The following is a 27,236-nucleotide window of genomic DNA, read 5'->3' as shown; positions in this document are numbered from 1 at the left end:
TCTAAGTGCTACAGACAGTTTCTCTCTTCTTGTTCCAATATGTAATTGACAGCTCTGCCCAATGTCTTTCTCTACCTCTTGATTTTTCCCTGGCTGCTAATAGCATACACCATTTTATACAGCCTCAGTCTATTAACCAAATGCCTGACCTTGTGAGATGCTGAACACCTGCTGGAATACACTCAGTGCCCGTAATTCTCATTGATTTCATTAGGAGGAGAGAGAACTTGCTCTCTCCTGGGTCATTTAGGCTGACCTAACTCGTAAAAACAGAGCTCATGGTGAACTCCTGCTGTTCCAGAAAGTCAGACCAACATCAGAGGTAGCTGCTTCCCGAGCTTCCAGCTTGGAACTGATGCCAAACAACATCAATTGTCAGGAAATAGAAATTAGGAGCACAGCTCCTCTTCACTCTTTACACAGTCAGTGGAGGGAAATGTTAAGAAGTGCCACACTGGGCCTCACCAGAAATCCATTTACCCCAGTATCATGCTTCTGACTTGCACAAGAAGAGAGACACTACTAAGGAAAACACACAAGCCAGGCTGCTTATATGCCTTTTCATAGGCCCAGCACAGACAGCTGTGGCTGTGGGTGTGTCAGAAGGAATGCTCCTAACTCTGATACTGTCCTCTAGATCCAACAGTTCAGGATTTAGTGAATAGCAGCAGTTTTGTCTTTATCTTATCTCGTACGCTGGTGATTTCAGAAATCTCAGTCTTACCCCCCCAGCCTCTTCCTCTCCAGCTGAAGTATCCCACACCTTCTAACCCCTCCTCATCAGGCAGCTGCCCCTGACTATTAATTATTCTACTCACCCTCCTCTACATTGCCCCTAGCTCCCTTATGTCTTCCTTGACATAGGGCCAAAAATGCTTACAGTGGTCAAAAATGGGGCACACCAAATGTATAAGAACAAAATGGTGCATTCTGCTTATTCTGAGTGGTGGAGGACCTGACCTGCAGAGCTTTGTATATGCCAGTGATGTGCAGCAGCCACGTATGTCCAAGCCAGTCACCTCTACCTCCTTTTAGGAGTAGGTCCCTTTAGGCATGAGCCATCTGATTTAAATTTTCAGCTATTTTAAGTTGAAATAAACAGTACCTTCTAGGTGCCTGCTCCTTCCTGCTGCCTGTAAAAGCAGGTTACACAGCTAAGATGCCTGAGCTATGGCTGTGTACTGCTGACCATAAAAACCTCTTCTGGTGTGCCTCTGGTTTCCACAGTTACTCCCTGCCTCCTTGCACTATGACATGGGGAGAAGCAATCTCCCTGATGGACTCCTGAAGCATCCTGCAGTGAAGTAAAACTTGCTTTGACCCAGGCAGATGCTAGAGAAAAATGGGGGATGTTCACCCAGGCTACAGGTTTCCTGGGCAGGTGTGCCTTGGGCCAGTCTTGGTTAAAAGGCAGGGATTTTGGAAAACAACCAAACAAACAAACAAAGCCCGCATTTGAAGCACTGAGTTTGCAGAGTGATGTGAATAAGAATATAAACTATTGATAAAGGAATACTGAAATATGCTCTAATGAAGGCTGCGACTAAGAACAATGAAAAGGGAAAAGACAGATAAATAACATTTTCTTTTGCTTTGCCCTTTTCTGGAGAGTATGTTTTTCATTTCAGGAATATGACTAGTTTATACTAAAGTGTGGGAAGTGCCAGAGAGAAGAAAAGATTGAGTGCTAACTGCTATACTACCTATTATTTTATGTCCCATTCATTATTGCAAGAGCAACTCTTCCTGCTTTAGTTTACATGCATAAATTTGGCACTACTCAAGAAAATAATTTTGAGGGTTCCGTTTAAAAAGAAAAAGAAGAAAGAGTTAGTATATGAAGAGACAAAAAACTACTGCTGCACTTCAGTCCAGCCTTGTTTAAGTATCCCTTAAGCTTGAACAGTGAATTAACCTCCAGCAAGACACTTCATGTGTGATTTATTAGGTGCCTTGCTTTGGTTTTAGTGAACTTCCTTGTGAGGGAGCACAGGAAATGAGGGACATTATAATCAGCTTTGGAACACAGAGTTAGTCACAACCTCTAACTATGGAGACACAAGCATCCCTTCATAATATTTACTTACTGGCTTATTTATTTGCAATTCTCAAGTTAGTAAACTAATAAGCTCCCACGAGGCCACTGAAAATGATAATATCCTTTCACTGGCATCAGTAAATCATGTAATAATGAACTATAAAATTTTAAAAACCTAGAAATTGCAAAGATCAAAGGTGAAATCTAAGAATTACATATTAGAAATAACAACAGACGACCCCAGAATGAAAACAAATGAAAATACAAGGAGTTTGTAGTATATGACTTAAAAGAGGCGCCCAAGTAAAACCTTGTATTCACTATGTAGTCATCATTTGTATCAAATTCTTTACATAAATTATATCAAATTCTAATAGTAAAAAATATTTGAAAATTTATTTGTTGAAATTTAAGATGTAGTTAACAGCAACCATTTGTTCTCATATGGTTTGTTAGCTATGAACCTGTAAAACAGCGTTCACCTCATAATATGATAGCACATGTACCAATATTCAATCACAAATGCAGTGGTGATATTTATACTGTAGAGTACTCCTTCTTATCAGGTCCAGACAAGCCTGTTGCATCCTTCCCAGCAGATGTGAAATAAGGAAGAAAGAATGGATAACAAAATGGCTTATGCCAACCGTTTGTGCTCTTTTCTCTTCCTATTTGTAACTGAATGAGTAAAACCAAAAGTCAACAAAAGCAGTACAGCTGTCCACATGCTTTTCTGTTCCTTTGTTTTTTGGGGGGTTTTCTGCCCTGACTCCAGAGAGGGTTAGGTTGGAACATTATGCCACAAATAAATATATTGGCTCACGGAGCACCTGTGACTAGAAGTTATCTCCTGTAAACGTCAAGAATTTCCAAGACTTGTTCATCACAGCAGTATATTTCCAGTTGATGTCTGGGAAGTTGATATCTCCTATAGGGGCAAGGGCTACTGATACAGAATTTTTTCCTAATTGTCGATAGAATCATCAGTGCTTTCATTCTGGCTGGGCAATCAACAGTAGGCACCCACTACAACATTTCCTTTGTTTTCCTTCTCCATAATTCTCACTCAGAGGCCCTTCACTACATCATCACTAACGGTAAGGACTGTGCAGTCAAACCTCTTACGTGCAGTGCAAGACTTGTTTGCCGTGCCTATTCCTCCTGAACAACCTGCAGCACTCCATCCCAGCATTCTAGTCACAGAACTCATTCCACTAAGTCTCACTAACATCAGTGATATCATAGGTCAGGGAGCTGACAAATGCTTCCAGATTATCCTCCTTGTTTCTCAAATGCAGTTCTGAAAATTCATGTCATGCCAGTATTACTGCATTTTCCCATCTTTTTGACTGATGAATAAATATTTTAGGGAGTCTCCTCTTCAAACTGTAGCAAAGCTGACATGGATTGTTGTGGAAAAAGTGAGTGATTGCTATCAATTTGTCCTTCAGTCTATAAACAATTAGAGTAGCGAGTGAAGCTGCTGAATCTGCTAATCATATGCCAAGTATTCACATTTTCTCTTCTCTTGTTTTCATGGGATTTTTTCCCCCAGTTGTTACCTCAAATCAATAGGGTTTTTCCACTGGCAATTGAAAATACTCCCTGAAATGCCCTAAGCTGCTATGCAGAAATTTCTTGCTATAGAGAAAGAAGAGAAACACCAAGCTGAGTAAAGAAGCTCATTTTGTTCAGACAAGAAACAAAGTGTACTTTTTCTTCCCCTAAACAAAGCATTTTTAAGAGCAGGATAGAGGACGCTTAAATCAATAACCATTAAGAAGCACAAAGCTGCTAAAAGAATATATCTTTGGAGAAAGAAATTATCAGGCTCAGCACAGAAATTACTGGGTGAAATTCTATTTATGCAGGAGGGGTCCAAATTAGATGATCCTAATAGGCCTTTTTGGCATAGCAGTCTGAGAAACTATGAAACATGAAAACAAAATAAATATTGCTCATCCCTGTCACAGCTTTTACAGAACACTTCCCCAGTGACAAACAAACTTCACTCATTCGCTTGCTGCATTGAATTTATTGTTTTTCTACATATAGTTTATTAGATTAAGTTTTTCAAATTGTTAAAATCATGGTTTTGATGACTTAAATTCCAAGTCCTTCTCTTCTTTTCAAAGTGAAATATAGAAGAGAGTAAACACAACAGCCACACCAACTGACAGCTTTGTCAAGAGCCTGAGACAAAGAGGATATAGGGGCAGGAAAGGTAAATAACACTACCAGGAGTAAAGGATGTAGGGCATCAGAGTAGCCACAGGAGCCTGGAAGCTTCCTCACAGGCAAAGGAGAGCCACAATCAACTGAGAGTAGCTAAAGCATAAGATGTAATAACGTGATCCTACAGATGCCCATGGGAATTTTGCTGTTCATGGAGGTGAGCTTTATACTCTTAAATACTGAATAACTACTTTAATTGCCACATGAAAAGTGTTAAAACACAGAACTAGATCCTGCCTAGGCAAATACTAAAAGACTTATATAGTCAAGAAAATATGCAGTCTCAGACATCTGGAAATCTCACTCTCTGTCCATTAATGACTGGATTTCCAAGGTCTTCATAAAAATCCTATTTTCTGTGAAAGATGGAGGGACCATCCCCTGCTATCCCTCCATGGTAAGGTAGCATTTCTCTTTCTGCCTGATGCGTGTGCTCTAGAGCTACAAGAAAATGGGCTATGACGTTCTACAGCCTGGCCTGTAGAAGGTGGTAAAACATAAATGGCCGCTGTGGTGGCTGTAAACAGTTCATTCCTCCCCCTGTTCCCACCCTAGTGGGTTACCATGCACTTGCCTCTAGAGCTAAGCAAATACTTGCAGGCCTACCACAGGAAAGGCCATTTCACTTTCTATGAACAATCCCCAGAAGATGCACAAACACTCCATACTTCTGCTGGAACAGTTCGGGAGAGTTAAGTTTTCCAGGAAATGCTCTCAGCGCTGTACTTCTGTGTAGCTGACCAAGCAACAGGAGACTTATATCAATGTACAGCTATCAGTTTAGCTTCTCCAAGAGCCTCTGCATCTTAGGGTTAAGAGCAGTATGACATAAGCCTCACATTTCTTCTTAAATTCCATAAAGGATATCTAAACACATGTAATCCCTCCGAAACATGATGACAGAGAAGATAGTGCTGTGCTCAGGGTCTAAATATATTGCTTCTCTTCACTGGTAATACGTCAAAATCTTTAGAATTAGAAATGCCCCCCCCTCCCCTTTTTTTTCTCATGGTTCTCATTTTTCCTTCTTATTTTAGGCAATGGCTTACTTGTAAAACAAAAACCATGTATTGATCATTTGGAAAGCGGGAGTGCACTGTTCTGGGACGCAGCATTTTCATGCCATAAATTGCATTCCAAAGCAGATGAAGATTGAGATTTCCTCACAAGTAAGAGCACTGTGATGTGAATGCATTCATCACAGATGGGGACTAGTTCAAGATCTCGCAACCATAATTTTTAGTGTAAAATTGACTATTGGAATTTCATTAAGCTTAAAAGCAACATCATTTATTTCCAAACAGTATCAATCGTAGTTACTACAGTTCTGCTTCTGATTGCTCGGATACATTCATCACCCATTTGGAGCCTAAATAGAAACTTAACATACTCACAATTGTTTATTGTCAATTAACAAAGATATTACTGAAACAAAAAAAAAAAGTTGCAGCTTGAAATCATAAAAACAATATAGTCAATATTTCAGCCATAGTTGAAAAATCTGACAGATTACATAAAGGTATATTATCAGAGTGGAAGTAGAGGCATGGGGAGATAGCATCTAATCCCTCTGTGAAGTAACTTCAATAAACTTCACTGTAGTTATACCACTGCCAGGATTAGCCCGCAAACTTTAATTCAAAGTATGAACCATGCTCTGACAACATTATTGTAATTTTTTCATTTTAATCCTTGATGAGAGAAGGAAATTGTACAGACTCCAGGAGTACAAAAATAATTGTTACATTTATGATTCTCCAATTATGGCTTATGGGGACTGCTTCTTAGCCATCTCTATGGTTTTATAAAGGTTTTATTAACAAGGCTTTTGAATAAAACAAGTGTTTTCAATGGCACCAGCAAAATAATGACATACAAAGGAGGAATTTTCATTTTGCTTTGATTCATGTTACAACTTATAGAGAATCAACCTTCTATTTGTTCAGAAAGCTTAATCCTCACTTATGTTCTTAGTTTAAGTGGATACAAAGAAAAAACTCTCCTAGGACTGGTCTTTTCTATTTCCACTTCTCCCTACAGCATTGTCTGAAAGAGGACATACTTTAAAAGGAATGAAGTCTTAAACAGAGAAGAAATGCAAATCCTGTTGCATACTCTGCTCAGCCTGAACTACTCTCACAGGGGTCCAGGCTAGAAAAATATCTTCTTTGCATCTCAATGTAGGCTGAGACAGTCAACCCTGAACCCAGTCACAAGTTATCATATGTCAGCTGGTCAAGTCAGCAGGAAGGGATTGCTAAATGTTTCAACATCCATTTGCTTTACAGTCGATGTTGACTCCTTCAGAAAAGCAGAAAAATTAGTAGTTCACAAATTTTCCCAAGAAATTTTGCTGATTCTCTGCCTGATCTGATAGACTATTCTGCATGAAGATTCTATACCCAAACACAGATAAAAACAGGAATCAAAATGCAGAACTGACCAAGATTACATAATTTGTTCATAAATTACAAGATTATTCATAAATCCCAGATGATATTATATATTATATGATTAGTTAATCTGCCTTTTCCCCACTTTAACAACAGATTTCTATACCAAGTCTATAATGTCTCAGTGAGCTATAGCCTATATCTGAGAAAAATATTTACTATTAATTCAAAGGATCAGGCAATTGAGAAGATATCATATGCCAAGTTAAGTAGATTTGTGGATTAATCACTCTCAATACTAAAACCACACATCTTGTTTGTTCGTCTTATCTTCTGACTATTGGATCCCATTATGGATTTCCACCGCATGAAAGACCTATCTCCACAAATATCTTCCTTACATAAGTGTAAATCAAAATCAGTTCACCTCTTAATATCCCCTTTGGAGAATCAAAATACCTGCAGTTTTTTTACATCTCTAAACTTATGGTGTATTTACAGACTTGAAACTCTTGTTGTTTAACATTGGTGAAAGATTTATGACAAGGGCCATAAGATTTCCCTGATTTTCAGTATCCTTCTTGAAGATATTCCAGACTGATTTATTATTAGTCCCATAAATATCTCCCCAACACTGAACAATGTGGAACACAAGTTTCCTGTTCACACTTGACATTCCTTCCTTACACACCTAAACATTGTGTTTTCCCTCTGTCCTTAGCACTTCCCAGTGAGTTCCCCATTCAGTGTCTAAGCTTATCATTAACCTTTTTTCAGCCACATGCATTTTAGGATATAATACTTGATTTTTACTTTTCTTTTTTTACTACAATTGGCCCAATTTTGCTAACACATGAGTTGTTCTGATGAAACTCTTAAAAAACTCTATTAAAGAGGCACAGCTCAAAGAGCCAGGTCCCAAACCAGCGTCAATGTACAGAGCTCCCCTTGCTAACTCATGGTGTGACACCAGCTGACACAAATGCAAGATGTGGCCTCGTGCATTCAACACAAGCCATTCTTAAAGCCATTTCTCCCACAATCCTTCTCATCTTTTTCTACCAGACAGAATGAGGGCAAGAGTTCCACTGAGTTTCCCCCCAAACACATCTGGAATGTAGGTAGATGACCTCCTTGTCACCATCTAGGAGACCTGACCTGCTGACATGGAGGCTCAATTAATTGCTAGGAAAGAAGGATACTGCAGATTTCTGTCCTTTAGTGGGGCAAAACTTATTGATTCTGCCTAGCACTTCATCCATCATGCAGAAAAAATGCTAAGAAAAAAATCATCTAAACTTATGTCATACTTATATTTATGCACCCCAGTGCACAACAGCTGTTCTTTTTTATCCCGATAGTTATTTTAATTTCTAACAAAAACACATTTTTTTAACATGCCCCTTTCTAACCTGCTACGTTTTTCAGCTCTAGAAATCCTTTTGGTTAATAAGGGTCATCAGCAGGGACTAAAGAGGGACAAAGAGGGATTTTAATGCGAAATCAGAGACAGCAATGAGAAGCAAGACACTTGAGAAGTCTGCCAATGTTCAAGCCATAGAAAATAATGGACCTACATTTAAAAATTATAGCCCTATTAAAGCACGGAGATATTGCACTAAAGGTGTTAAAATAACCAATTAAACATGCAGTTTTACTCCTGCAAAAATACAGAGCATTTCTGTGGAAAAAAAATACCACTGACAAGAATTCACTGTGACTGCTAGAAATCAAAATAAATAAATAGCTTTAATTGGAAAAAGAATATATGAAACCACAGTGCACAGTTTTGTGGACAAAGCAAACCTGTTAGCCAGTCTTTTAATAAGCCCACATTGTACTGGATTCAATTTAGCTTTTCTGCGAACATGGACATAACCTGTTAATTATTTAGCACACCTCTGGTAAAGCAGGAATGCTGTAAATAGAAGGTAAACTAATAAAACAAAAGCAGTGCTTTGTTTTTGCAACTAGATGATAAATTAATAGAAAAGATTGCTATCACAGCACAAATTCTGTAAATGTTATCCACACAGAAATCATGAGATCAAAAATTTATGATTCCAAGAGAAGTATTAGCTTTATCACATTGCATAATGCAAATGACATGTTTTTGTTCTGGAATGGTTTTCATGTAAAGTGTGTGCTCTCAGTCCAGCTCAGCAGCACTGCTGTGGGAATTTCGCTTTATGAAATCCTTCATTTCACTACAATTCTTTCTCTAGAAGGAATTCATTTTTTTCTCCAGACAGAAGCAGTGCATATGTGATACATGTTCTAAGCGCATGATTGAGGAACATGAATGCAAGGTTAAACCATACTTTCATACACTCTGTTGTAGGTATTGCATGTTAGTGCACCAAAATTTAATGTATTTATTTAAATGAAGAATGAGAGATAGCTCATAATTGCCATCAGGGTGGAAAAGCACTTTGCATTAGTTAATCTACTTGGTATGTTACAGGTTTCACTTGCTGATTATCCCAAGCTTTGCACTGAGTGAAGGTGACAGAGGCTATGGAGCACCAGCCCACAGAGGCATGAACAGCCAGCTGCTGGGGTCACCCCCTGCTCTCCTAAATTTCTCTGTCTGAGCAGGCTCCTAGGGCTAACCCAGGCCACAACACTGGCAACCTGCACCGAATATATTTGCTGCATTAGCAAGAGCAGTGTAGCCCTGTTAGGCCGATGCCAGCTGGTGAGGGACACACACAGTGTGCAGTGTGTCCGCTGAGGCTGACTGAGCTGCAGACAGCTCCACACACCTTCCCCTCCAAAGGCTCCCGGAGGCCTGTCCCTGAAGGCAGCAGGACACCAAATCTGCTCCCTCCTGACCCCTCAGGGCACCAAGCCCTACCTGAGTCAGCCCAACAAGCCTAGACACTGACTGGCCCCTTTCCTGGAGATGGGAAAGCCTCCCTGGGCTCCATTGCTTCCCAGCATTCAGTCCAGACAGCCTGGGCACCTTCTTCACCTGAAGTTCCCCCCACATCATTTCCTTTGCCCTTCAATCCCACTCTGTCTAGAAGCAGTTTACAGGCCCAGAGAGGTTCCAGCTGCCAGCACATTTCTGGCTGCATTTGTCACACTCCCACAGCACTGTGGGTCTGCAGACAGACCCCTTTTGAACAACCCTGGAGGTCAGTGCTGCTCTAGCTCAAAGGAAAGGCAGTCTGAGGAGCACAGGCATCCTCTATGGGATAATTCCCCTATTTGTCAAGCTCTCGTTACCTTCCTTCCATAAATCTTTCCAGCTTCCTTTCCACACACAGTGGAAACTTAAACTGGGCCTGCCTCCACTGTTAAACTTTCACTGAAGGCAAAACTTTGAGTTTATTATATTCTGCCACTTGAGAAAAGCAAGGATTTGAATACTAAATAGAGCTCCATAATCCGTAGCCATGTAATTGTATGTTACGCCAGTAACTTCTGCTAACAACGGGATTCAGGCAGAGGCACCAAGCTGACATGGAGACGGGGGCTGCTGCTGGGAAACAGCGGGGAAAAAGGATGCTGAGGAGGAAAGGGGGAGGGAGGAAAGAGGAGTGTCGCTGAGAAATATGTGAGTCCTGGAAAAGCAGTAATGCAGAGCTGCTGGGAAGGTAAGAGGAGAAGACAGACTGGTCAAGGAGGCTTTGTGGCAACATGGTGGTGGCAATCCTGGAAGAGCCTGCTGGAGTAGGTGGCTGATGGCACCCAGAGAGACCTCATTAGGAAAACACAAGGACTGGAGCACTTGTTTTGGTAGCTTGTTCCCATGAAAGTCTCACCTACACTCAGAGGAAATCTGTGAAGTTGAAAAAAGTCACTCAAGTGTATCGTACCTTTTTTGTGTGATGCACATCTCCAGCAGATGTGGAAGAGTTTCAGGCAACTAGTAGGGCAAGGCCACATGGTAGGCGAAAGGCAGATAACTCTTCAGTGAGGAACTTGAGCAGAGGCAGAAATAAGCTAGAGAGCTGCTGCCTTCTTACCTGTCCAGCATGGAGTACCCACACAGAGCTGTGATGTGTTCATTTACACCAGGATCCAGGTGCTGTGGGAAGACGGTGGGGCCAGATGCAAAGACTTAGCAGAAAAGGCAGGATTTTCTTGCAGAGTTGTGAGCCTTGCCAGGCATTTGGGCTGAGCTTTGCTGCAGGGCTGCAGATTCTGCACTTCCCATATGGTAATAAGCTCACACAAGCAGCAGTGAAGGCACTGGAATATGTCTGCTTTTCTTTTTTCTTTTATACTATATGTCCCTTCTCATTAGACATGAGAGGATCACATTTCCAGTTTAGGATGGATGAGTGAGAACAAGGACAGAAAGATAAGAGAATTGTGCAAAGCCTCATCCCTCTGCTTTTTATTACCCTTGTCATCTATCAGGAGACTGACTGCTTCTCTTGCTTTTGCTTTTTTTTTTTTTTTTCCTCCAGCATATTTGTAAATGTTATTTACTTATTGTCACTAGCTCCTTCTGGCTGTCGACTTTAATTTTATAACACAAATTGTGACCGGCAGCATTTTGTTGCTGCTTCTTTCTTTATTAATTTGTATCTTACTGCTCCAGCAACAATAAACAGTCTTCAGCCCTCCCATAATTTGTGGTCCATTTTGGATCAAAAATCTCACAGGAATATTGATAGAATTCCAAGCTTAGCAGGGATGGCAATGTACTGTGAGCATTGCTATTGGCATACCCACACTTCTGATTCAAATCCTGGCCCCTTTCACACAGAGGAAAAGATTATGCAACAGTATCATTAGCGGCACTATCACATTTCTCCTCACATCACTAAGCATCAGCAGCAGCACATTCCTAAAAATTTTGCTAGCATTTGGAGCTTCCATAGTTCAAGTATGTTACATAGACCTAAATATAATTCTTTACCCTTTAAGCACTTTGGACAGACATTTTTTTTCTGAGTCTTGAGCAGTTCAGAAAATCTTCCTTGAGCCAATTTACCATGCAGGATTTATGCCATCAGAATTATTATTCTACTCATGTGACTGGCCTTGCCAACTTTCTCCGGAGTCAACATGTACGTGTTTATGTACCACTGAATTGGCTATCTTTTATCTGTGAATACAGTTATGGGATTAGAGGCTTGACTCTTTCCCTATTTAATACTCTGTTTCTGACAGTTCTCATTCCTAATTCTCTTAATTTGGATCATCACATTATCTACAACCAGCCTGTAAACTCAAATGTGATGGTCTGATTATTAAAAATTATTGAAATCATCTTCTCTTTCCACACTTGATCTTCTTTAAATACCCATGTCTCACCACAAATAAAATCTGTAAGAGCAATTCTTAGTCCTGTCTTTGTGCAGTAGTGCTAATAAAAGCAATAAAGAAAGTAGGTTTTGTCATGAAAAACTTGTTTGTGTGTGCAGAGTAGGTATTTAACTATATTATGGGACATTTATTCATGTCTCTTACTAGTAATAATGAAGAAGCTATATTCTATGAAGGGAAGTTCTCCAGACACATTTGGCTACAGGGATCCCCAGAAGGCACACAGTATTGCAGCAGCTCTGGATTTCTATTATTTTTCACTAGCATGAATTGAAACTACAGCCTCTACAGTACAATATATTACATTAAAACATAAAACAGATATAGCTGAGGGGAACAAGAGGAAGGAAGAAAGGCCAGAAATCTGGGATATTAACCCAAAAGAATTAACTTGTTTTCAAATGTGTTAAATTCCTATAGGCTTGAGTTACCATGTTTTAAAGCACAACTCTTTTTCTTAAAGGTATTAGTCAGGGTACAGGAGCCACAAGATAAAAATAAGATTGGATAAATATGCCTGTGGCTCAGATCAACACCCGTTAAGCAAAAATCTGCCTGTCATTATGCCTGCTTTGTATGCCATCACTGTTGATCCCTGAGTGCAAGAATTCATGGCATTATCACAGCTTCCTTCTCTAGACCTAAATGCTGGCTTCACCATCATTTGTTTTTTTATTATTATAGAGTAGGAAAATTGAACGACTCACACTGCCCACACACACTGGCTGATGCATTTGTACTCAGCAGTCAGAGCCAAAGGTTGTCTAAATGATACACAGAGTGATGCTTTGAAAATTCATGATAAAATGAGATCCCCCTCTCATTTCTAAATTACTGTTCTTCATACTTGCAAATGCATATGAGGCATCCACACTAGGAAACAAGCCTTTTTGCTATGCCAGTGCTGACCATTCAAATGAAGACTTTTTTTCCCATCACATCATCAATTTAAAGAGAAAAAAACCCTCTCTGTAGGATTTGTTGCACTAGAAATATATAGCAAAAACATCATAAAAAGGCTATTAATGACTATTAATTCTTAGGGGTTTTTAAGTAATTTCTGTAAAATACTATTACATTTTTATTGAACTTGTTCAGGTTTTTTAATAGATTTTAAGGCTAGAAGGGACTACTAAATCATTTAATCTGACCTCCTGTTTTACTCATAAAATAGCATCCAGTTAGTCCTTTCTTGAGCCCATTGCATTTGTCTGAGTCACACACACCTTTCAGTCTCAGCTCATTCATTCTGAGGGATTCCTGGGCAGAATTGCCTTTTCAAAATATGGATGGAAGTCACATTTGAATTGGAAATAAAGGAATCCTGTCACTGCTTTTTTCTAGAAGAAAAAAACAAAACAGAAATTATGAGAAATACAATTCCTGTAAAGCATTTGAAAACATGGAAATATTGATTACCAGGATTCCTCTTAGCAAGTAAAGCTATAAATTGTTTTCTGTTGTCCCTTAAGCCTTAACAGTCTGTCCCATGGCCTGAACTAATTATACTGATCTAATTAGGTCACAATTTCTGAAACTAGCAAGTCTCAAGACCTCTTGTATTTTTGAGGTATCTCCTTTGGTATGAAACAAATTGCATCCCAGAAGTGCCTAGTTTTCTTCATTAATTAATGAAGAAAGACGATTAGCTCAGTTACAGACAGCTGTGCTTGGGCAAATGAGTCTTATTCACAATGACTTGGTATTTAGCTGTAAAAAGGAACAAAAATTAGAAGGCCATTATGTAGCATTTCTCTGCTTCACATAAAGCTCAGAGGATCTTCAATGCAGTGAGTATGAGAACCTGGGATAAATTGCAAATTTAACCTGTTAAAAGATCTGACAGGTATTGCTGTCCTGCCTAGAAGAAAAAGTCATCATGAGGAATAGGTTAAAACAGTTCTTTACTCAGAAGCACCTAACAAGTATCAATGAGAAAAATGCTTATCCTTCAACTGAATTCATAAAAGACAGGGCTCTGCAGGAAATAATTCTTTCTCAAGTCTTTGTTATTATCTATGTGCAGCCATGAAATCATTGGACCAGAAAATATGGGCAGTAATCCAGCAGCAACACACAGCACAGTGCAACCTTCATTATCCACCAGTCTTGCTCAAATCATGGCTGCACCTTCGTGGTGGCTGAGCCCACTGACAGCAAGCCCAAATTGCTAATGGGTCACACACAGTGGAAAAGATGCCACAAGCGGCCATACCTCTGCTATTGTTAAGGGAAATGCTGGGGAATAGGGGAAGGCAAACATACTGGCCTCTCACCTTCACAAGCCAAAAACAGCTTGTATTTGAAACGTGACTGGACAACCTGGAACCTGTGAGACACAGAGGCTGTTGGAGGCTCTGCAGCAGACTTCAAAAAGTTTAGTCACTATGCAATAACCTTTCCTTGACACTGCATGCCCATGATACTTAGTTTAGGTTTGGATTTCTCACTCACACCAAGCTCCCAAGGAGCTGTTTCCATCGATAATGCTTTGTTATATCTCTGATTGGCTAAAAAACTTCATCCTAAGCAAGTCCATCTTAGTTATATATGCCATCATCAACTCCCATCTGGATTGTACCAGGGCATTTTATTTGAACATGAAGTAATCAGACCTTCAGAGATACCTACTAGCTGATTACAGTGAACAAATTACATTACTTTCTCCACTGACTCCGCAAAATACTGAATTAAGCTCAAGATCACAGTGTTTATATTCAAAGTACTCCTGGGACCTCACAAAGTTCTGTCACAATGAAGCCTTATGGGGTAAGAAGAAAAGCTATTTGCCTGAAAAATAATGGCCTTGTGGTCTAATTTGCAGCTCCTGAATCCCACCAAGCACTTCCTCCAAAGTGTATTTTATACTTACCTAAAAAAATAAAGATTCTTAAAAAAAAAAGCTCATGAACATTCACCCCTTTTACCCATGAACGAACTGGGAGAGAAAATGTTATTTGTGGCAGAAATACTTCAGGACCTTGACAACAGTAAAACTGCTACCACAGTGAACACGTTCTAGATGTTGCCATCTCTGACAAAAATTGTCATCTTCAGATGGATTAATAATCATAGAAATTACATTAATTCTTCTTCCTTTGCTATTTATTATTCAGCTACTCTTTTCTTGACTTTTATTGCAGTTAGAGCTCTGAAAGAGCTCTCTCTGGACCAGAGAAAGTATATGCAAATAACCTATTCTATTCATAATGAAATAAAATGGCAGTATATACTGTGGCAAACTTGCTTCTATTAGAAGTGCCAATTTCTCAGGCAGACACATGAAGGACAGATTTTCCCCGGTTTACTTCTTAGGAAAGACTCACTTGTCCCCCTTCTCCACCAGACCACTCCTGAGGTTTATTACTAACTGAAAGATTATATCTGTAATAATATTATTTTCCTACAAGGTAGTGCCCACCAGCAATAACAGATTAAATCGTGTTCGAGCTTAGACAACTGTTAGCACACACCACAGGAATTTGTTCCTGCCAGTTTTAATGATTCTGTCCGAGTGTTTACAGAGCCTGTTTCACAGAAGTGCTAACTTGCTTTGCAAACCTTTTGCATGTAAGAAATTGGGGAAGGGGGGAAGAGAGAGAAAGAGAAAAAAACAATTTTCCACATACACAGAACAAAGATGCAAAACTTTTAATGTCTGTGAGTGAAATACTGGTATCAGTTGTGCATAGGGATTTTGGGGAATTTGCAAGGCTCATCTCCCCCAAAACAGATTCTATGCTTTCCTCCTGTTTTTCAACCACCTTTAGGAGATTGGTTGGCTTTCTAATTGTCCAGTGATGAGGGTCAAGGCAGAGTGACCCTCTTGTGTGGAGGACTGTAACTGGGGGACCTGGCAGCCATCAGAGCACAACAGCCATTAACAGCACTTCCCAAAGAGCCAAGGCAGGGGAACAGCAAGCACTGTTCCTGAAACCAAATTCATCAATGGCAATGTCATCCTTGCCAGCTCAGATGCACAGCTTTCAGCCGGCATATTTATTATTAATTATTATTAAATTTATTTATTTAAGTGTGCTTTGCATAGCTAGACACATTGTCAGTCACCAAGGACTTAATATCTAAATTAGTTAGGACAAACAAACACGAGATGAAACAACACTGTAACGAAGAGCATGTGAGGGGATTACTAATGAAGAGAGAAAGAGAGAAATAATTGTTTGAAGTGGTGCGTCTTTAAAGAAGAACCCATGGATTTTAAAACCAGTAATTATGATCATTAAAATAATCTAGGACAACCATTTTATATGATGCAAAGAACAGGCTGTAATGTCAAAATGGACATTCACTGAAATATTTCAACCTAGGTCTTGAACCCACCCTACAGGTGGAATTCAATTCCATGTCTATTCACCTCTTTCTGTGATTATTTTGCTTCCTGAAGAATAGGCAAAAAAAAAAAATTCAGAAGATGATTTCCTGAGAAATTCAAAGAGGTTTTCCTGATATTGGAAAAGAGATCCAAATTCTAAAGAGCAGCAAGAAGAAAAGATAAGGCAAGGGAATAAATGGAGCAAGTGGATTTAGAGGGAACCAGAGTATGCCTGATCAGGTGAGAACACACAAGGTGATCATAGGGTAATTAGCCTTACAGGGTTTTAGTGAGCTAACTATTAAAAGGGCTGGAGGTAGAAAGACAGGTCAGAATTAATATTGTATGTTTAGAGTAGCTGAGAAGGATAATAACTGTATCAGCAAAGCACACTAGATAAAACGACGAGGAACGAGTAGGGCATGTAGGCCAAATGAGATCTAAAATATCTTTGGCTCCTTAATAAAGAGAGGCTTTTATCTGAGGTCTTTTCCATTTCCAGATAGAACAGACCAGCAATTTCTATCATTTATTAGATAAACCAGGATCCATTCTTCAGTGGGTGACTAGATATATGTTTGAATTCTTCCCAAAAATGATAAAAGCAGAAGAGGAAAGGACTCCCGAGCTTTGAAGGTCAGCTACTTCACACTGGAGCATCATGTAGACTTGGTTAAAGCAACTGACAAAGAAATTACAGGAGAATAAGAGACTTTCCAAAGGTCATCTCATTGGATCTGTTCCCTCTTAAGTACATTATTAAAAGATTTCTTTTAATCTTGATCCTGCTGTCCCCTTTGGTGGTCATCTCAAATTGGCAAGCCTTCAATTTCTTTCCATAATACCAAAGCTGCGCTTTAGTAGAGGTTCCCTAAAGCCCAAAATGGCTCATAAAACACTGGGGTTTCTGGTTGCTTTACATCAGAGTCTGCAGATGTTTCAGAGCACATGTGAGCTGAGTCTGGCCTGTGCAGGTGAGAGTCCAGCTTAATAGTTTTCTTAGGCTTCAGAAAAGGACCATTTAGGAATAGAAACCAAAACCAGAAGCCAGAGGGCAAATATTTTCAACGTCTGCTACTCTTTGCATGATACTCCTCTGCTTTCAGGAGTAGGATTCTTAAAATTGTCTTGTATGGCTTTGATTCAATCTCTGAAGTGCATTTCTGTAACAAAGAAATACTGTTACTGGGATCTAGCATCATGGGAAACAAGATTCTCAGATTATAGGGCATAGGCACACCTCCCTTTCCTGCTTATAGCTATGTAGCTCACTTTTCCCCCTGCAAAGATGACTTGTGGCACTGACAGCAAATTCTGACATAGAAAAATGATGTCGGAGAAGCATTTAATCTCTTTTCACCTGTTCTTTATGAACTCTTAGTCCTGGAAACAAGAACCATGCCCGTGTTATTAAATATCCCTACCAGCAATCCTATCTATGTACTATTGGCGAACCACTTCAGTGTGATTCCTTCGAGCGTATTTCTCCCATCCTGCAGTCTCAAGAGCCTGCCTAAGACACATGCTTATTCTTGTTAGATCTCATTCAAGCACATTTCAGACATTGCTCCCAGGTCCAGAACACTTTTCCCAGGGCACTGGATATATTTTTCCCTCATGAAGAATTAATATTATTATCTCCATCAAGAAAAAAATGGAAATCTAAAAAAAGCCCACAGAAAGTGTTATTTTAAGCATGCACATTTGCAGGAAAGTCCCAGAATTCAGGGAACTTCTTTGTGATAAGAGAAAATAGTAGGAAGAAAGAAGCCTTTATCAACAATAATAGATGGAGATTGTTCAAAAGCAGAACCAAAAGCTGAAAATGCTGATAGGTCATATTCCAAGCAGGGTGTACAGATATCTAATAGACCGTAACTTTATGCTTTGAGAAGATATAATCACAAAGAAATTCTTTGCTTGGGATCTGATGCCTAAAGAAAGGGTGCCCATTTGTAAATGTACAGAATGTCTGAGCAGAAGTGCCTTGTGTACCTCTTCCTATCCTGCTCTCTTGTTACCTCTGGAACAATAATATGATCATAATACTGGTAACAGACTCCACATCTGCTTTGCAAGCACTACTTGCCAGGAGACTAAGGCCCCTTCAGTTCTTTTAGCCCCTATCTGGTGTTCCCATGCCTCCCACACCCTCATCTCAGTGTTTTAAAGTCACATATTCCAAAAAGAGGAGTATCTTCTGTCCCATTTTCACCCCAGCAGGACCAGTCCTATCCTCTGACCTAGAGGCCATGAAGGGCAAGCTGTGAACTTTGACAAGTCCTTCTTGTGGATTCAAGGCATTCACTCTACCTCCATACAGGCTGTATGGTGCCACATGGTTGCACCCCCTTAATCTGGGACTCGCTTGGGGTCTCTCACTTTCCTGATGCACACTGTTGTCCCGAGCCTGACATGGAGCACAGGAACTTGGAGTGGGATACTATTTGAAAGGAAGGTTTGAAAGGTAATAGCCACACCCAGATCTCCAATGTTTTTCTTCCATTCATGAATATAGAGAAAACCCAGAGAAAACGAAGTGACTTATTCTTAGAAATAAGGCATGGACCACTGAACATTTTTTTAATAGTAGTTAAATGTGAGCCTACATATGTATCAGTTTTTTATTATTATTTTATATAACTGGAGCCCATTGTGATGTTCCCTCCTGCTTTTAAGTATAGATTGTGCGTGACACTTGGTAACTCATACAACCTGTAGGGTAACTGCTTTATCAAGCTGCCTATGGCATATCCATGCACAGGGGTAAATAGAAACAGCCACATGGAGAAACATAATGGATGAAGAGGCTGGGCCATAAAAACAGCAGCTTGTGTTTTTAAAATTGAGCGAAAACCTACCTGAGTCCATCCTTACCTTTGAACATAAGGATGACTCACTGGATGCCGGTGGCCACATTGATACTGATGAATGAAATGGACCAAGCCCTGTCATCTGGTCTGGAGACCAATAATCCCTGCACAGCACATATCAATACAGCTGAACTCTCTTCCGTGTAAAGTACAGGCTACAGCCAAACCCTGATAAACTCTGCCTGGGGAGCCCTTAGCCCTGCCAAGGACTGTGCTGACCATTTAGCAGCATGCAGACCCCCAGACCAGGGCTCAGGCGTCTCCCCTAAACTTATTTAACTTTCTAATATGAGCTATAAACTACAGTAGTATAAAAATATAGATATGACCACAGAAATTATGCAAGTTGTCAAATGCAATGGTGGGGTGCAAACACATAGAGCTGTTCATAGTAGATCCTACAGACCTCTGCAACTGGAAGAACCCCATGTACTGCCACAAAGATTGATTAAAATTATTAATTATGCTTTGTTCTTGTACTTGAACATGGTTAGGTCTGTTTTCAGGGGGAAAAGAATCTGCATTCTCCTAAATACTTAATGTTTTTAATTTAGTTTTACATCTGTAATTAATTGTAGGTACCTCTTTACTTATGTGTAACTAAAGGGGAAAAAAATAGATTAATTTCTGAACAAACTTACAGGAGCTATTGTTTTAGTTTGAAAACAGAGAAGTCTGAAATAGAGTGATCATATTTTTTTAAATGCAATAAAAGGTGAAAAAGTCCAAACAACAATAATGGAGATTTTCTGACAATCACAACTTGCAATAAAATCTATTCTTAATGAAAAAAAAGTTGGAAGAAAGTGCATTAAAAAAAGAGTCTTAAGAACATTGTGCTACAAAATTTGATTTTAGCACTGAAACTTTCTTCTCTGCAAACTAAAATCTGTCTTTAAAACATGTGCAGAAGGGGGTGCAGATATAAATCAACTACAGCCAAAACAAGAGCTGTATAGTCAGTACCACAGTACCACCTTGTGGGGAAATAAAAATGGCTTCAGTATTGACTTCTTCCACTGCACAGTTTCAGGAAATACCCATCACATAAACATAAGATTATAACTAAGACAAATGAAACAGACCCAGACATCAGCAATGTATGTGATGCATGATTTCTTCCAGTGTCAAATCACTTTCTTTGAAGAATCCATGTTCCAGATAAAATCTTTCACAAGTCTTCTGTAAAAACTTCCTGGAAGAAAAATGTCTTATTTTACATTTGCTTGCATTCTTTACTTGACTTCCATTTGCTGCAAATTTATTTCTCTAGTTACACTAAATCAAGAGAACAATTGCATCAGGCATGTCAAATTCCACCCACACAAAATGCTTCATAAAGTTAAAGGGTGTGACACGAATAAACTAACGCCAGGATCTTTGAGATGACTTTTTTTTATTGCTTTTCTGCAACTGATGTAGATATTAGAGACAGTAATATTCCTGAATACATCTGAAGAAATAAGGTTATCAAATCCTCAGATCCCCAAAGGGAATTGTCATCTGCTTTTCTCCATTTCTTTCACATAGTGAAAGAAATTTGTATGATTAAGTAATTGCTGGTTGTCAGAAGAAATAGTAGCCCAGCCATCATATTTTAAGAGCTGTATTAAATGCAATTTTCTCCCTTTCGAATATAACTTCTTTTAGGCATCTCTGAATTTAACATCCTTAATAAAGCAGAGCAAGTCGTTCTTTCTTCCCCGAGTTGTTGAGTGTTGACCAAAGTGGGGGGGGGGGGGGGGGGGGAGGAAGGAGAGGGAGGGGGAGAGAGGAATGGGGAGGAGAGTATTCTTATGGGGATTTTGTTGGGCTATTTTATATTTTCTTCCAATATAAAAACGAAATTTAAACTTGCTTGTCTTCTTGCTGTGGAGAACCTGCCGTTAATGGGAACAGTGCAGGAACAAACTCAAAAGAAATTAAACAAAATTTTATTCAGGTTTACTCTTCACACAAAGTTAGGCTGTGACATCGAGAGTTTGAGGACTCATCCACCTACAGCTATTCTACTAAGACTGATACTGGCTTTAGCTGGGCTGGGGTCAGATCCCAATAGTGGGACTCCCCTCATGTTACTTTAAGTAAGAAATTGGGTGAGCAGTCCAGTTGCCCATACACACCTATGTAACATCTCAAATACCCTGGAATATGCTTCCCAGACCTTCAGCTCACGACCTGCAGCAAATTTAACAGCCCCATGCAGAGGTCACAGAATCCCTGGGGGTCTCCAAAGTCACTAAATGGCTATTAGTGGCAAACTGAATCAAACTCTGGGAGTCTAACTGAAGTTTGTCACATGGGCTTGTGTTGTGGTGTGTGAGACCACACTGGTCAGGACCAGTGGGCCAGTTGGCCCAGGGACAAAACAGGTCTGCTGGTGGGACAGCCCCTAAGTCCTGAACCGCCCCCAAGGCTGTGGTGAGCACAAGGAGCTTTCCCAAAATACATTGTTTTATAATGTTGATGTATGCTGTTTTTGTATCCTGGATTGGCCCGTTGGCCCCCACCCCTTTATACCTTGTTTGGCCCCCATCTAGAAAGTTCTCCTCTCCTGGTTCTCCCATTGGCTTCTGTTCTCCTGCCCACCCCTCCTTCTTCCCCATTGGTTGTTACACCTTTGTTCTGCCCTCACTCTGCCTCCCTGCCCTCAGACCATTGGCTCTGATGTTTTGCCCACCCCTACCGGCCCCGTATATAAGCCTGCGCCCTTACCCTCCATTTTGTCTTTTGTCCCTGGACCCTCCATGCATGGAAAAAGTCCTTGTCGCTGGAATCTCATACAAAAGACCCTTCTCGTGTCTTCTCCACTGATTGCCACCTTTTGGATGTGTGTGTGAGTGGCTGTACCACCTAGACTGTGTGTGCCTGTGCCTCCATTTAGCCTCAGAGCCAAAGTGGCTCCCTCTAGTTGGGGGCACTTTGGGAAGGTTGCGGCACCTCACCCCCTCCGCACGCCGTGGCAGGCTTGCAGTAGAGAAAAAGACATCTCCAAAGAGTAATTAATGCATCATGTCCTAACATATTGGGAAGGAATGCCCTCTGAAGATGGCTGTCTCTCCTTACTGATCAAAGAAGGCACTTTGAAACCATCTAACTTTCAGGGGATCACATTTTGATGAGATTAAACTGAAAAGTTAATGTGTAACAGATTAGAGACTTTCCCTATTTTTGCATGCTTACAATATCAACATTGTTGGTTGTTGTTTGGGTTGCACATTGTACATATTATTTGTATAATGTGATCTGACCTACGATGCATGCATTATTCCAGAATACCAGGCAGCTCAGATGCCATTAGTGGTGGCAGTACCAGCAACTGAGGTCTGATCTCCAGGGACTGTTCATATGCACGAAGAGTGCCTCTGCACCCAGCTGCTCTTTTAGTATCACATGCTCTCTTCCCAATGAGGGCAGCACCCCTCTACTCCAAACATGCATGTCATTTGCCAGAAAAACAGAAAAAAATTATGCCCCCCTCTCAGCATGTTCTCCACCTCCACAAACCAACACCCTAAGTCACGGCATCACACAAATTTACCACGTTCAATCTCCACATTCCCAGACTCCCTCAGGGTGGATCTGGCACACATCCCAGACGTGGATATCCTTCTAGAAGATGCCACCACCAGGCGCACTGACCTTGGAGGGCCTGCCATGCCATTAGCCATGTATGCCCCACAGTCTGAGAGACTCACAGATATTCTCAGATAAAAAATATGCAAGTCTTGAAGTTACCATTTCAGGCTAGCTTTGAAACTATATTTTGAGTTTTCCACCACAAAAAAAAAAAAATTTTTTTTACAGAAGTTCATTTTCCTTCCTCTTCGTGAGTAGGGACCAATGGATGCAGATTGAGATTCCCAAGAGGGCACACACCTCCAGGTCTCAGCAAGGTAAATGAATTACACAATGAAATGCTGAGACGATGCCAAAAGTTAGGCCTCAACAAGTTAACTGGCCCATCACATCTATTACATTGATCTGTTGAAGCAACAGCTACAGTTATGGCCTGAAGAAGGCTGCCTTTATGAAACAGGACTGGAAACTGCTAGAGGAAACATGAAAAATTTTGGTGATTCATCAGTTCCTGATTTACTGTGACTTTTGCCTCTATATGATCTCATTTAATTGGGAGCCATCATGCATAAAACAGAAGACAATGTCCATATTTCATTACCAAACAAGTGATACAATGATATAAACAGTTTATTTCCTTCTCCTATAATTTTATTTGCTTTATTCTTCCACTGATAAAAATGTGTTGTCTTGATTACAGATGATTTTGACTGATCATTTTTTTAAGATACCTTCTAGAAAGAAATACCATCCTAATGGTGCATAGCAAAGCACGTTAACAAGTACCTCTTTAAAAGAACCAGATCTTTGTGATTTTTATTTTACATTACAGAGCACTGACTTTCAGCACACATATCATTCACATATCAAATAGAAATATGATTATCTGGTGGCATCTTTGGGTTCTCTATGTGCATTCGGAGGCTGTTTTCCAAACACATCCACAAGCAACCAGAAGGCAGAGCCACACAGAGGACATGCCTGTGCACCCAACCAGGCCGGAGCTGCAGGTCCACATTTCACACTCATGCCACTGGTTATTGCAAACCACACAAGAATCAGGGTGCCTTCTGTGAGATATTTCCAGCCTCCTAGCATATTTCCTAGGAACATAGTACAGCCGAGGTTGGAAGGCACCTTTACAGATCATCTGGTCCAACCTTTTGTGGGAAAGGGAGGCTAGATGAGATTATCTAGCACCTTGTCCAGTAGTGTCTTGAAAACCTCCAGTGAAGGGAACTTCACCATAAACCTGGATATGTTGTTCTAGTCAATGATTATTCACTGTAAAAAAATTCTCTCTTTTATCAAGATGAAACCTCTCCTGGCACAACTAGTTCTCACTGCACCTTTTCTTCTCTATGAAGAGAGAGACTCCATCCTCTCTGGAGAAACTTTTAAGTATTAGAATACTAGTACTAGAGATTTTCTCTTGAGCCTTCTCAAGGAGAAAAGAACTAACTGCTTCAGACTTTCCTCATAGGCAAGTTCTCCATTTGACTGAGAGCTCTGTATGTTCCTTGTTTCTGTCAGTTCTAGCTCGTATGAAAGCAGAAGGTAAGCACGCAGAGCATCAATTCCTGTTTCTCATTTAAATAGCAGAATAGATCTTCTAGAAGAAAAACATTGAAGGTAAGTTCCTCATACACAGGAGCCTTAGTGTACATGTTCTCAGACTACATTAGTCTTTATCCTCATTATGTGATGAAGGTCATGAACAGTTTCCCCTCTTATTTCCAGTCTGCTGTTCCTGTGCTTTGTGATACTCCACCCACTTGTGTGTCTTGCATAAAACATACAAGGCTGTCAACTTCCTTTACTCAATATTGTTTAAAAACCATACCTGCAACAATTCCCTTCACTTGCTCTGATTCAAGAGTTAGAAGCTTTAAAATATGAAAGATAATGATATTACTTCTCCAAGAAATAAAATACCAAAAATTTCTCCTACCTCCCAATTTCACTTCCTTCTTTAGAACACAGCCTTAACTCACAGAATCCAATGCAATTTTTACTTAATCTTAAACATACAGTTCATTTCAATCTATACTCAGGTAAAGAAATACCATTAAAAGAATTTGTTACATTATTTACACTTCTAATAGCACATTTTTGGTCAACATATGATTAGAAGATACTGCCTTAGGCAATGAATGCAATACTCTGCTTTCACAGATAGTTATGACAAATAAATGATTTCACTTATCAGGACCATCCAGTGAAGTGACTTTCCCCATTTGCAAGGAATATTTACAGCTCTCCAATCTGCATGCATTAACAGGGTTCTTGTGCAAAAAGAAGTTTCCTTTTACATGAATATCATTTTCCATCAATACTGTTTACCTCCACAATATCTTTATCTTTCCAATCTCTTTAAACAGGGGCAACATATATCCTCTCTGTTTCACAAGACTAAACATGCCAAGTTGTTTTATATTTCCTTCTGTGGTAAACCCTGTCTTATCTTGACCATATTTGTAGCTCTTCTCTGCAACTAGTTAGGCAATTCATTTTTCTTGGAAAGCAGGTACCAACAGAGTGGAGCCTTTCAGATGAGGTCTGCATAAACTTTTATAGCTTTAATGGATGTATCATGCGGCATATATAAGCTTGCACATTTTCTAGATGCATTACCTACAAGACTCACAGTTCTCCTAAAACCAGTTAAAACATGCAAGTTGTAATCTTCTTCACCTCTTCCTTGTCGCTAGCCAGGCGCTTTGCAGCTTGTCGGTGCCGGAGCACGAAGTGCCGCGACCTTCCTAAAAGCATCTCCAAGGCGAAGCTGCTCGGCAGTACCATCACACACTCACACACGCATGGATAGCTCCAGTAAGTGGGTTGACAACAAAGAGCCAGGAAAGGTCTTCGTATGGGGTTCCACGGACAAGATTTATTGCAGCCACACTGTGAAGGCGTCCAGGGACAAAGACAAAGAACAATGGAGGGTCCAGGTTTAAGTATGGGAGCAGCAATGATCTGAGGGCACGGGGCCAGTACAGAGGCGGGACTAGGGGATGGGAGCCAATAGGGAGCTCTGAGGGAGTGGCAATGGGGCAAGGGCCAATGGGGGAACAGGGAGTGGAGAACCTTCTAGGGCAGGGACATATAAGGTAACAAAGGGCGGGGAGGTCAACGGCCAAGTAGGGAAGCAGAACTGGGGTACATTAACGTACCAAAGCAAAGCATCCTGGGGGAAGTGTCTTCTGTTCACCCTAACCCGGGGAGGATCTTTTGGTACTAGGGACTGTCCAAAAAGTGGATTCTTTTTGTCCCTTGTACTGGCTCACCAGCCACCACACTTCTTCATAAGTCTTTTACAGGATAACAAGATGTTATGAGTTCTCAAATTAATTCATGAACTTGCACTCTAATATTTTAAATACTAGCCACTTTATTTCTCTTATCCTTGGAGTTGTCTAATTTTTCCCATTTGATATTCTTATCTTTCTCTCCATTAACTATGCTGTCTAAACTTGTGTCTTCAGAATCACTGTCACATTCTTAATTCTCTTATCAACACCATTAATGAAATTACTAAGAAGCTTCCTCTCAAAATTCAATCTTGAAAAAAAAGAAAATCTATTAGAAACTTCATTCCAATACTTCCCTTTTGATAGTCTCTACTGTCTCCTAACTACTCCCCTACTCTCCTTACCCACTTTCAGTTCTTTTAATGATTCTTATCATGTCCTGCTTAATTAACGATTTCCCACAAGACAATATATCAAATACATTCAAGATAGAATAGTTCTACCCATTCCCCTTGCCTAAAAATATCACTGAATTTATCAAAAATGATCTTTTGTTAATCTGAGATAATCTACCTTTGATTAAAAAGATGTGACATTTCATTCCATTTACCTCCACGCTCTTTATTATTCTCTCTGTCACGTTTTATTTTAAAGCCTACTGAGAGCAGACCAAAAGACACTTAGATGTCTGGATCTGGTTTTGCACCTTTCAAAAATACCTTTGCTACTTCATAGTTACCTACATTTATGCCTTTCTCTAACACATCTTCTATCAGCAATTTCATGTACCATATTTTTCAGACCTCTCAGTTCAAGATCAGCCAGTCTACAGCCATCTATCTCACTCTTCCACATGGTAAATTTGTTACTATCTTCTTCCCCCTGGCCACTTTAGCCAAGCCCAGCTGCTGATAGCTGAAACAGAAAATGTGTTTGTTTGGTTTCAGGACTGAATCTAGATAGTCTCCCACCTTTACTTTGCCCATACTGCACAGTGGCTGCATTACTTGTCTTTCCTGGCTCTCTTGGTGGTTTAGACTGCTGGAAAAGTCTGGGAGATCTAACATGCCTCAGATTAGGAAGTAAAATAAGGTTCAGAAAAAATTGTGATCATTTGAGTTTCTGTAATACTCATACAATAGAACTTTTCCTTTTACCAAAGTGAATACAATTCCTTGCATATAACTGAGTTTGGTATTTAGCAAAGCAGCACATGCATTTATTTTGCAAAGGTTTTTTAGGGTT

At 40.0% G+C, this 27,236-nt stretch overlaps 1 long non-coding RNA gene across 7 annotated transcripts in view; it reads right to left on the bottom strand.

The window, feature by feature from the left end:
- Positions 1–27,236, bottom strand: part of LOC116442259 — a 75,987-nt gene that overhangs the window by 42,889 nt on the left and 5,862 nt on the right. For 3 of the 7 annotated variants that reach the window (XR_004239457.1, XR_004239460.1, XR_004239458.1), the window contains exon 2: positions 13,179–13,292. The exons of 3 other annotated variants lie outside the window; for them this stretch is intronic. This is a non-coding gene — a long non-coding RNA (uncharacterized LOC116442259). Of the gene's footprint in view, positions 1–13,178; positions 13,293–20,243; positions 20,354–27,236 lie in introns of all 7 variants that reach the window. One more of the 7 variants, XR_004239459.1, reaches the window with a different exon arrangement.

This window comes from Corvus moneduloides, chromosome 3 (genome assembly GCF_009650955.1).
Source record: "Corvus moneduloides isolate bCorMon1 chromosome 3, bCorMon1.pri, whole genome shotgun sequence".
Taxonomy (NCBI): Eukaryota; Metazoa; Chordata; class Aves; order Passeriformes; family Corvidae; genus Corvus; species Corvus moneduloides.
The sequence above is the reverse complement of the archived record's forward strand: the minus strand, read 5'-3'. Positions and strand labels throughout refer to the sequence as shown.